Source organism: Chelon labrosus (genome assembly GCF_963514085.1).
Source record: "Chelon labrosus genome assembly, chromosome: 20".
Lineage (NCBI taxonomy): Eukaryota > Metazoa > Chordata > Actinopteri > Mugiliformes > Mugilidae > Chelon > Chelon labrosus.
In genome coordinates this window covers 13319707-13330597 of record NC_140353.1, presented here as the reverse complement: position 1 = coordinate 13330597, position 10891 = coordinate 13319707, and positions in this window count along the sequence as shown.

Here is a 10891-nt window from a genome sequence, read left to right as displayed (position 1 = left end):
AGAATTACCGTGTTTACTAAAGTGGATGAGAGACTTACGGGGCCTGCTGTTGGAACTTGTGGTTACGACATGCCTGTCGTGATAACATCAGCTGTGTCTTGAGAACGCTGATACTCGGCAACCGTTGCCACCTAGAATCCAGGAGGCTAACAACCCAGGAACTCAGTGTAGGAAATGTTGAGGCATAATGAAAGGATGAAGCTGTAGGAAGTATCATCATTTACCTCAGACATATAAAACTCGGAAGAAAACTCTATGCAAAATAGTTTAACTCACCATCCACCACCATCATTTTGGAAAATATCAACAAACAGATCACAACCTATGAACTCTCGCCTCTCTGCAAAACACCACTTATGAGGTCATGAATACTAATTCATATGGAAGTTTCTCATGAAAACAGTAAACACGATCCAGTCTTATGACAACATTAGTGACAGAAGCATGAAGTGACGTCTCGTTAACCATACAGGATTTCATCATCACAATATTTTATCTATATTTTCCAAAGAGAAGTCTGAAATCAAAATGTAGTCAACACATTTGGATTATTTAAATCAAACTTTTTTTTGGAATGAGGCTCTTTCGAATGTTGTTCCTGTTAAATCATACCCCTGTTTAACAGCTGCAGATATCTTTTTGCAGTTTCACAAGTCCGCATCGAAGAACACACCATCAGCTGTTGCCTGCTGCTAAACTGTTAGCTAACACCAGTACTAACCAGGCTGCTGGGAGTACATGTTGCCACCGTAGCAGTGGCTGTCATAATTGGGCAGGGATTTCTCCCTCCCAGTCTGGGCATAGGGGTTGCTGTGTATGCTAATAACCTGGGCAATTAGCCTGTGGAAACGCACCTAAAAAGGCCTAATCTGCATTAGGTCTACAGACACCCCACCAGCAGAGAAAGAAGTCACACTGCTCACCTCTTAAGAGCCTCGAGTTACGCAAGCTCCTTCAAGGTCTGTTGTGTGTCTCGGAGCTGTGCGAGAGCTTCGAATGTGCTTCCCGAGATTTTGTGGCCGTGCCTGCTGGAGGAAAACAGCCGTCACATATCAGACTGGCAGACAGACAAGAGATTCCCCCTTGGTTCAGTCAGCGCTGAACCAAACGGCTCTCTCTTGATTGGCCCTTCTCCCGTCCTGAGGGTGTAATTAGAAGACGGGTCAGAAAAGGTCCAGCCATGCCTGTTGCACCAGTGTGGCACAAATGACCCATCATCTGGTGTGACGATCATGACATGTGTGGTTGTGGAGCAGTGATGACAGGCAGCCAGCAGTCATCATCATCACCATCACGACACAAGAGACGACTGGGGGAATATGGGGCAGTTAACCTCTGCATGGCTGCTGTCACAAATGGGCCTTTTATCTTCAGGGTCACTACCCGATTCTGCAGATGGACATTTTAAAAACAATTGCAGACTTTGATTATTTTATTTTTTTTAAATTTATTCTTTTTCAATTGACACTGATTTTTCAAAGTCCTCCTCCATCTTATCACCAATAACTAATCGTTGCGTGATTTTTTTTTTTTTGTCCATTCTGTTACGTGTGTTGTGATCAAATCCCAATGGGGATTGAAGGCTTTGCAAAGCATGTGTGACCCCCACCCCACAGCTGCTGCTTCTATAGAGGATAATTGGAAAGTGTTTATGCGCAGTTGACATTTGGATATTTGTACAGGCTTTCCCATAATCCTGGAGGGGAAGTGGGGAAGCTCCTTTATTTGATTGTGACATTTATGCGTGATGCACCAAAGCAGTAGGTGCTATGTGGTTAAATGTTACATGGCTATATTAGTATGTGTGCTGTTGCTACCTTGTGTGGTTTGTGCTGATTATAATTGCACTGTGTTCATGCAGCAGCTCTTATTTTGAGCAGAAACACTTCATTTCATTTATTTGCATTGTCTGTTAATGAGTTTTTTTTTTGTTTTTTTTTTGGATTGCTTTCAAGTTTTGTAGTTATGTCTTCAGCCTCATAGAATTACTACTGCTTGTGTTACGGTTAATGCATAATTCATAATTTGGTGCAGTCTTTGGGAAAATGTGGAGTCTGCGGTTTTTCTCCTATGGCTCTCGGATTTCTGCTAAACTTCCTCAAGTTCAGAGGTGGGGGGAGGACACGGAGGGCTCCTGAGTGCAGAGTTCAGAAGGAAGGCCAACCAGCAAAGTCTTTATTTAATCCAGACCACATCATGTCAGGCTGCTGTCCAAATGAACCTATGCTCCCTATTCCACCACCAACTGGTGCAGTGAGCCATACTCGCTGTGATAAATATTTAAAGAATCAACATAACCCATAAATTTAAAGCACACTCGTTATTTTGAGCAAGCTGTTCTTTTCCCCAGACTTCATGAAATAGATTTTGAAAAAAACATAGGACAAAAAAGGTAAATGGCAGATCACCTTCCTACACTTTCCTACTTCAGTTTATCCATTTGCCAGTGACAATAATGCCATAAACACTTTCTCTGCATGTGTACAATGAATGCCTGGAGCCTACAGTCTCTTAGTCCCTTCTCTTTTTTCAGCACACTCCTACAATTACCAATCGTAATTGGTGTCCTCTTTGTTGATCAACTTCTTTTTTTTTTTTTTAGACGAGCATCCTTTCTCTTAGTCTGATCCAACAGATATATTTTTTTGCACACTTCCCAAGTTCTGTTTCATTCGTCCCGACCATCAGAGACAGTGACTTCATAGAACCCAAGTTACATCCATAACTCTCACTTTCCATCCATAAGCTCCATATTACTCTGCTGCTGTAGGCAACTAGGAGCACTTTTTGGCGGTATTGCTGCTCTCCTGTCCAGTTCTGGCCAACCATTCATTGCTGTTCCGCGGTCACTAGCACAGCAGCAGTGTCACTGATAAGCTTCCTTACCGCAGAACTCAATCCAAACAAATTACCTGGATTTTAACATGCATGTGTGACTTTTTGTCATGCCCATAATAATGTAATTGCTCATCTATCATCATGCCGTCAGTTTGCCAGTCTTGAGGAAAATAAATAAATAAAAGAAATAGTTTCAGGCAGTGTTGGAAAAGATAGCTGCCAAGCTGTAAATCACAATGTAAATAAATAAACCAGGTTCTCCGTTTCATTCTGAGTGCATGCCCTCTAATAAATCTGTCTCAGGATAATATTTGCATTTGCACCCGGTGCCCTATCATGGAGTGATTTTTTTTTTTTCTCCCTTTCATGATGATAATCATAATATTTTTGGCACAGAGGAGCAAGATGCCTCAACATGAATTTTACTATTTTAATTGAAGATCTGGTTTATTCAGTTACTTTATTGAGTTTAATTTCTGGGTCACCTGTGCTGTTTTTTTTTTTGCTTGTTTTTCAAAGAAGCTACCCAAAATAAACAACTAATTTGTGACTTAGATTTAAGTCTGCTGCTTAAATATGTGCTCAGTAACCCTTCAAATGTTCAAATGCAGATGATTTTTTCCCATCTCATTCAGGTCCTTGATATACAATTAACTTCTTGTATATTCCTTTGGGTTTTATTCCACCTGACTATGGTCCAGGTTTGTGCTGGCAGCCTAATCGCTCCGCAACCCCCATCGTATCACAGCACAGCAGCCAAGTCACAGCACATAACAAAAAGTGTTGATTACATAGGGATCCATAGCTATTACCCAAGAGGTGGAAAACATGAGCCATTCAAAACAGCAGGCCTCCAGTTCACCGCTGCAACAATCCCTGCATTCCCTCACTGCCTGGGCTGTTCTTCCCAGAAACACTGACCACTAATGATAGTGGAGCAACACCTGAGCATCCTGAATGACAGCATGCACCAGATTCTCATGGGAAGGACTTCCATATTATGATTTAGATGAATGGTTTGGCAGCTGCAATTCCCTGAATCTCAAACCACAGAATTCTCCTCAGGCAGATGTCACACAACATTTGGGCTCGTGGCCAAAGGGAAGACATCCACATACCTGGCAAGAGGCTTTTAATATTCCGCAGGGCTTACACCGATCAATACGCTGTATCAACAGAGTTAAAATGGATGTGTATGGAAATACAATAAATATATCATTTTACCGAAGTGTATTGGCAGTCCTGTAAATCTGTGATTGCTGGTACTGTTGTTGTATGATGACTCATGGGCAATTGGTCGGAAATCACATCGATTAGACGCTGGGTCCAATTAAGGAGATGGCCTCCACGTTACAAATAGTTGGTAATGGATAGAAGCAAATAGTTTTACTGTTTGGAAATGTCTGTAGTTTAGCTGTAAATTATCCTCAATTATTGACAGATTATTCTGCTTGCTTTCTTCCAGCTGATTTCCCTTGGGAGGTAAACAGACTTCACAGAAGAAAAAGAAATAATGCTATGCAACCATTTGAGCTACATTTCAAATCTGTTCCATTTGGTTGTGGTTTACATAATGAAATGCAAATCAAGACTAATTCAAACAAATAATTCAATTTTACATCAGTCAAGTAATACAGTAAAGTAAGATTTATCTGCCGGTATCGTACTATATTCAGACGATATATAATATTTGCTGACCCTAATGTTGTTCGACTATAGTAGCATTTTATTTTGTTTCCTGGAATTAATATAATTTGGTTTTACTTCTTGGGTAAATTAAGACAGGAAGTTGTTATTAGAGCATAGTTGTGTTCAGTGTATCAGTTGTTGTTGATTTACAGATGAATTGGCGTGTCACCATTTACATCAAAACTAGTTTTATGTGTTGATCGTAAAAGTTTGTCTGCGGGGGAAAAAACAATACGCATGTGTATATGTTCAGCCGAACTTCTGTGGCCAACTCTCTTGATTACACAAAAATTAACTGGAATAAATTAGTTATTTGAACTCATTAGTTTTAATTCCATCGTATTTCTGGAAAACCTTCTTGAAACATAACATAGAACTTGGTTAGCATATCAGTTGCAAATTTGTTTAAATAAATCTTTGCTTCCATTTTTTACAATGTTGTAAAGCATTTACACTAAGTTCAACGGTGAAAATGCAACAGTGCTTTATACAGATTAAGAAATTCTTGATAATTGATGAGCATTTCCCGTTGGTCTTTCTGTAGAAAGATTCTTTATTATCTCTACAATATGACCTCACAGGATCTTTGACCAGCCCTGCCAGGATGCTCTGTTCTCTTGAAATTGAATTCTGCAGGCATAATGTCAGATGACACGGAGCTGAAGACATCCAAGGGTCATGGGAACAGGAAATGCAAACTACTGAATAATGTCAGGTAAATGAGAAACGGAGGGGACTGGCTGTCCTCCAAAGACGAGCCTGCAACCTGCGGAAAATTAGGAGCATCAGAGACTAAATTGCTTCCAGCTGGACGCCTGTACAAGTTGCGGACAGAGGAAGGGACAGGGAGCGCGCATAGCCTGTTGAAGCAAAGACTGGCACTTGTGAATATAATTTATGTGTTTGAAACGGCACTCAGCCCTCATTAGGGTTTTTGAGTGAACTTTATGGTACCTCTGTGACCTTCTGCTGCTCAAGATCCATAATGGGCATTTGTGAATTTGAGCATCTAATTACATGCACAAACTGTACATACACAGAAGTAGTTATCCCTCGTCTTCCAGCATAATGGACACATGCATAATCTAAAATTTGTAGTTCCTGCTGTATGTACAGTATATATTTACTGTATGTATCACATCAAATTTGCATTGCCCTCATTCTTTCATATTAAACTTGGTCTGTCTAACTAATCATTCTATTCATTGCAGCATTTATTCCATGATAGCAGCCAAATTGAGCGATAGTTTGTTCTGCTTGTTTGGTTCTAATTTTCTCAGGTAATACACACTACAGGGAATTAAATTAAACTTCCAGAAAGGCGCTGATTATGCAGGGCAGGATTTCTATTACATGACTTGGAGCAAGTGTAAACATTGCCATATTGCAGCCCGTTGAGAATCTCCGCGCGTTGTGTTCCATCTGAGCTGCGGCGCTCGGCGTCTTGGAGACTCCCGCTTCTGTCGCATGCTGGGATCAGCCGAGCCCAGATTAATCTACTAGACATGCTATGCATCTCTCCTCGGCTCTTTTGCTCTTTTGAAAACTTGATAAGAAATTCAAAATCCTTCCAATCACAATTTGGAACCACAGAGGAATACTACAGTAATGAGTTTCTTCCAAGGCCATTTGATTCCCGTTTTCCAGGTGGAAGATGGATATGGCGATGAAGTCCCTCAAGGCCCCCAGGCTATAGTCACTCCACAGTGTGATTTAAAAGGAGACTTCTGCAGACTGGAAAGCAGGCAGAGTGGCTAATGGAAAGAACCTATGGAGGCTGAGATAAAGAGAGAGGAGGACAAGAAAAGAGAAGATGGCAAAAAAAAAAGGAGAGCGAAGAACAGGGAAAGTGCTTCCAACTCCCTCGTGATGCAGGGAATGAGCATCGACCAGGAAAAGTGTCTTTTACTGTCCATTGCCTCTGAGCAGAGTGTCTCACTAGTGACTGAGTGTGAACATCAACCGGCCAAAATGCAGCATGTGCGACTGCCCTTATAACAGGTGGCAAGAAGTCTGCTTATCTGCTGCTTGAGAATTTCACGGTTTCTACTACTGAGTAGACGCTACATTATTCTCTGCCCCCAAGTCTAAATATTTGCTCAATTATTGATAAAATTAGAAGGAAATTTGTCAGCACTGCAGTAGGTTAGGCAAGGTGGTGCTGTTAGCAAAAGCCATCCATCATTGAGGCTTGGTTCAGCTGTCATTAGCAGGGGGTTGTGTCTGTTCTTGTCAGAGAGATGCTGGGAACAGCCCCTAAGAGGCCCATGGGTAAATCTGTCCGTGCTCCTGATTCACTGGGCCATAAACATAGCGGGGACCTTGTGATTACAGGGCCTCGGTTTGAGCTATCTGGGTTAGGGCTGAGTGCAGGTTGTGAGGGACGTGCCAGCTTGGTGTGAAAGGATCCTCTCATATAGGACAGGTACCAACACCGCTGACTGTCGAAGGGAGAGGCGCTGCATGACAGAACAGGATCTGAGGTTACAAGCTGCACAGGCAATGACAACTTAACAAGATGGCACATTTGTAATTATCATTCATGGCTATCATTACCCGTTGCATGAGCTTGCTTTTCATCCAAGCCATCACACTTTTTTTTTTCTGTAACCTAGCCGGTATTTTTATACGGCATCGTTTTTACAAAGGGTAAAGTCTTCCTTCAGGGCATGGAGGTAAAAATTATACCGTCGATTCCTCTACAGTGAACTTACTGACCTAGGATCGTACCAGAAGAACAACTGTAATAATGTGAAATTCATTGAAAATTTTTATTTTGATTACTCTATTAAAAAAAAATGACAGTTTAGAAAATAATAAAAGTGAATATATTAATTTGACAGATGTAGAAACTAATTTAAGACGGATTCCTCTCAGTTTCATCTCTAAATAAACGTGTTTCCTGTAGCTCATTTGCTGTTGTGTAGGGGGTGTTGCTTTACCTTCCTACCCAGCAGAACAGTGCATTAACTTTTGAAGACAAGCTAATTTTTAATATAGAATTTTTTTCTGCACACAATAATATGAGGTCAAAATACAAAAAGAAGCACAAATTGAAAATCAATTCAAGGTTTATGGCCATTGAGCCAGAAAATTTGCTCCAGCTTCATCTCTGACATAATGACATTCCCAGTAAGTCACTTTTAATAATCCACATAAGAAAAGACATATTTGAAAATTTAGATATACTGTAGACATCACAGTTTATCAGTTTTTTGTGAACACAACTATTACTCTGCGTTTGTGACTTGATACCTACTCTGACTACACCGATGCCAAATGATCTAAACAAATGAGACTCCTCCTCACTATGCACATAGACAGCCTTTTCCCCAAACGGTCATTCAGACACCAATCAGCAGAATGTTCTGTGTGAGAAAACACTCAAATTGGAGCCTCCTCTTTCTAGCCTGGAGGACTGCTCTCAATCTATCCATGCTTGGCTTGTTTGTATTGGATACATGTAGCAGCATTTCGCTGGATGGCAGCTGTGGACCCCAGTAATTGTCCTTGACAGAGTGAGAGAGAGCTGTTTCAACTGGTGGAGATCAGCTTTGTGCTCACGATGTCAATCAAGAGGGCCGACCCAGCCGGGGCTGAGATGGATCAGCCGGTGACGTAGTCGGAATGAAGTGACTCTTCTCTAATGGCCTGTCGCCGTACCATTATAGGTGACAGAACACATTACAAGACTAGTAATGATTATTTGTGGCAATAGAGTATTACAAAAATGGTATATTGCTCTTTTCTGTGCAACACTGAGACATTGCAAAAAAAAACCTTTTGGGTTTAGGACAAAATACTTGCAAACCTAATGGTATTACCAACGGTCTCAGTTGTATTTCATGCAGATTAATAAATACTGAGCATGCACCTCAACATCAACATGTTAGCACTGATACTGTGAGCATGTTGCTGATATTAGCTTTCAATGCACTGTCTCACTCATGCCAGCATGGCTGTAGACTCATAGTCCTGTAACACTATCTGATGCTGTGTATATTGGCTTAATATCTCAGATCATTTTAATTGAGTGTCAGCCGGCTCAGTAACATGTAGACTGTAGAAAAAAGAGGTTGTTGGGGACAATGAATCATAAAAAAGTCACAATGAAGAATTTGATGGCTGTGTTTACTCTGCCCTTTGTTTTAGTACCACAATCCTATTTCCCCACTTTGCCATCTATCTCGTGTCTGCGTTCAGCCTAAATCGTGTTGTTTTTTACAGCACTATAGATATAGCAGAGCCAGCTTTATCTTCTTCATATGCCCATTTCTCTCTTTGGGATATTATTACCGGGGCAGTAGCACAGGGAGCCATCAGTGTATAGGTGACCTCCTCTCTTCCCGGTCTGATTGTTAGCCGACGGATCCTGTTTGAGAGAGGAGTGAGCAGCGATAAGAGTCGCTGCAGATAGAATGACCTGCCACCAAGACATCTGGGGAGGGGTAAGAAATCCTGCATCGTGTTTCACTTCGTTTTTAATAACGCCTCCAGAAGGAAGCATGGACATGCTTTCATTCAACTAAAATAGACACTCGTCTAAAAGCTGACATGAACTCTGCTATTAATGTCTTATCTTGAGCCAATAGGAACGCAGTGTGGGGAAATTATATGATGTGTGTGTCTAGAGACAAAGGTGGCTTGTTTATCGTTCTGCAGCATGGGATTCGGTTACAGTTATTCTCCTGCCGCCATGGCAAAGGAGGAAACACGCATCACTCTGTGGCACTGTCTCCTTTGGCAGTCGGTGGAGTGAGAGATCACAACATAATTTCCAGGCAGGAAGGAACATGCTGGTGGAACATGCGTGAGGCAGAAGGCCACTGAACAGGCGTGAACATTAACACAAACAGTGCCAGTCAAAATGACTGATTACCTCGGAGGACGTGCTGTGAAAAGTCAATTCAGCACTCAAACCCCTTCTATCCCCCCAGCCTTTATATGCTGGCCCACAAGCCTACATGCACCGCTCCCTGGGGTGTTCAAAATGTACAATCATTAAAATACTACCAGTGGTCGGCCTTCATTGTAATTTCTAAGTCGTGTTGTTTGAAAGTCCTTGTGCCTAAGCTGTTGCGATTATTCTCCTACCGCCATACCTACAAGAGTTGACACATTATGTTTTTAAATGCTCCTAAATATTTTCCGATGTACCACTGTGATGTTGAATTGATTTTACACAGACCATAATTTAGTGCTTACATTAAGCTAGAAAGTATTGTGTGTGAAGAGTTCCACAGCTAGAATGAAGCCCCAGTAGAGTATAAATAATGCATAAATAGAAGATACATGATATGACATCATGCGCTCTCTTTTCTGAGCACTTAGATGAATAAAAACCTAATGAAGTTAAACAGTGAAGCATTTCTGGCCTCCGTGCTTGAACACAGTGTCTGTTCCACTGTAAGTGCTCACACACAGGTTGAGTCTCACTCCCAGTGGATTTGGTCTTGGCTTCTGTTTGCTCTCTGTGTATTTATAGGCTGTTTTCTACCAGAGGAGGACTAGATGTCCTCAAACTGCCCTTCACATCTGCAGAAACACTAGCCTGTCCCACAGTGCCCCCACACAGCCAGACCTGATGCACCTCGTTCTTCTCCGTGAACTCCCTGACACTTGGACACTCGCAGAAATCTGACAAAAGATCTTTCACAGCAGCCTGCTTAATACCGACCAATGGACTGACTAATAAAAAAATCTAACAATAGGTTCCATTTAGGTTCATAATGTTGTAAAATAATCCCCATTGTGTTCCTCATTCACACATACTGTAGCAATGTAATACAACTCACTGTGCATATGGCTTCTCTCCGTGGCTGTTTGCCTAAAGCCCTTTCCCAGTGACCGTGTCAAACTGCCTTTTGCGGATCATGGGCCTTTGACAGAAGAATAGATTGCATGTATTTATATTTCACAGGAAGAAAAAAAAATCAGCCGTCTATCGCCTGAGGGTTTGGTTGCCTATCAACGTCCTTCACGACTGTTGGAGAAAGAACGTATCGCACTTTCATCCGTCAACACGGACAAGAAGAATGTGGTTTCAGGTTTCAAATGAAGGCGTATAGTAAATAAGGTCTGCAGGCCAGGGTTGCTTTTACTGTTATCCTTTCCATCTATCCACTGCTTCCACGTATCGGATCTTGTATAAGCAGAATAGTGCTAATATCGGTATCTGCCAGTTACTTGAATTATGGTCTTAACTGAGTCACACATTTCAGTTTACACTTATTCACAGGATCTGGTTGGGAAAAAATGGTGGGACTTATCTACAAGATGTTCCTCTGCATCTCCTCCCCCCATGCATCCTCTCTCTTGCAGTCTGACAAGTGTAATCATGGGGCCGGACAACACTTTATGGGGG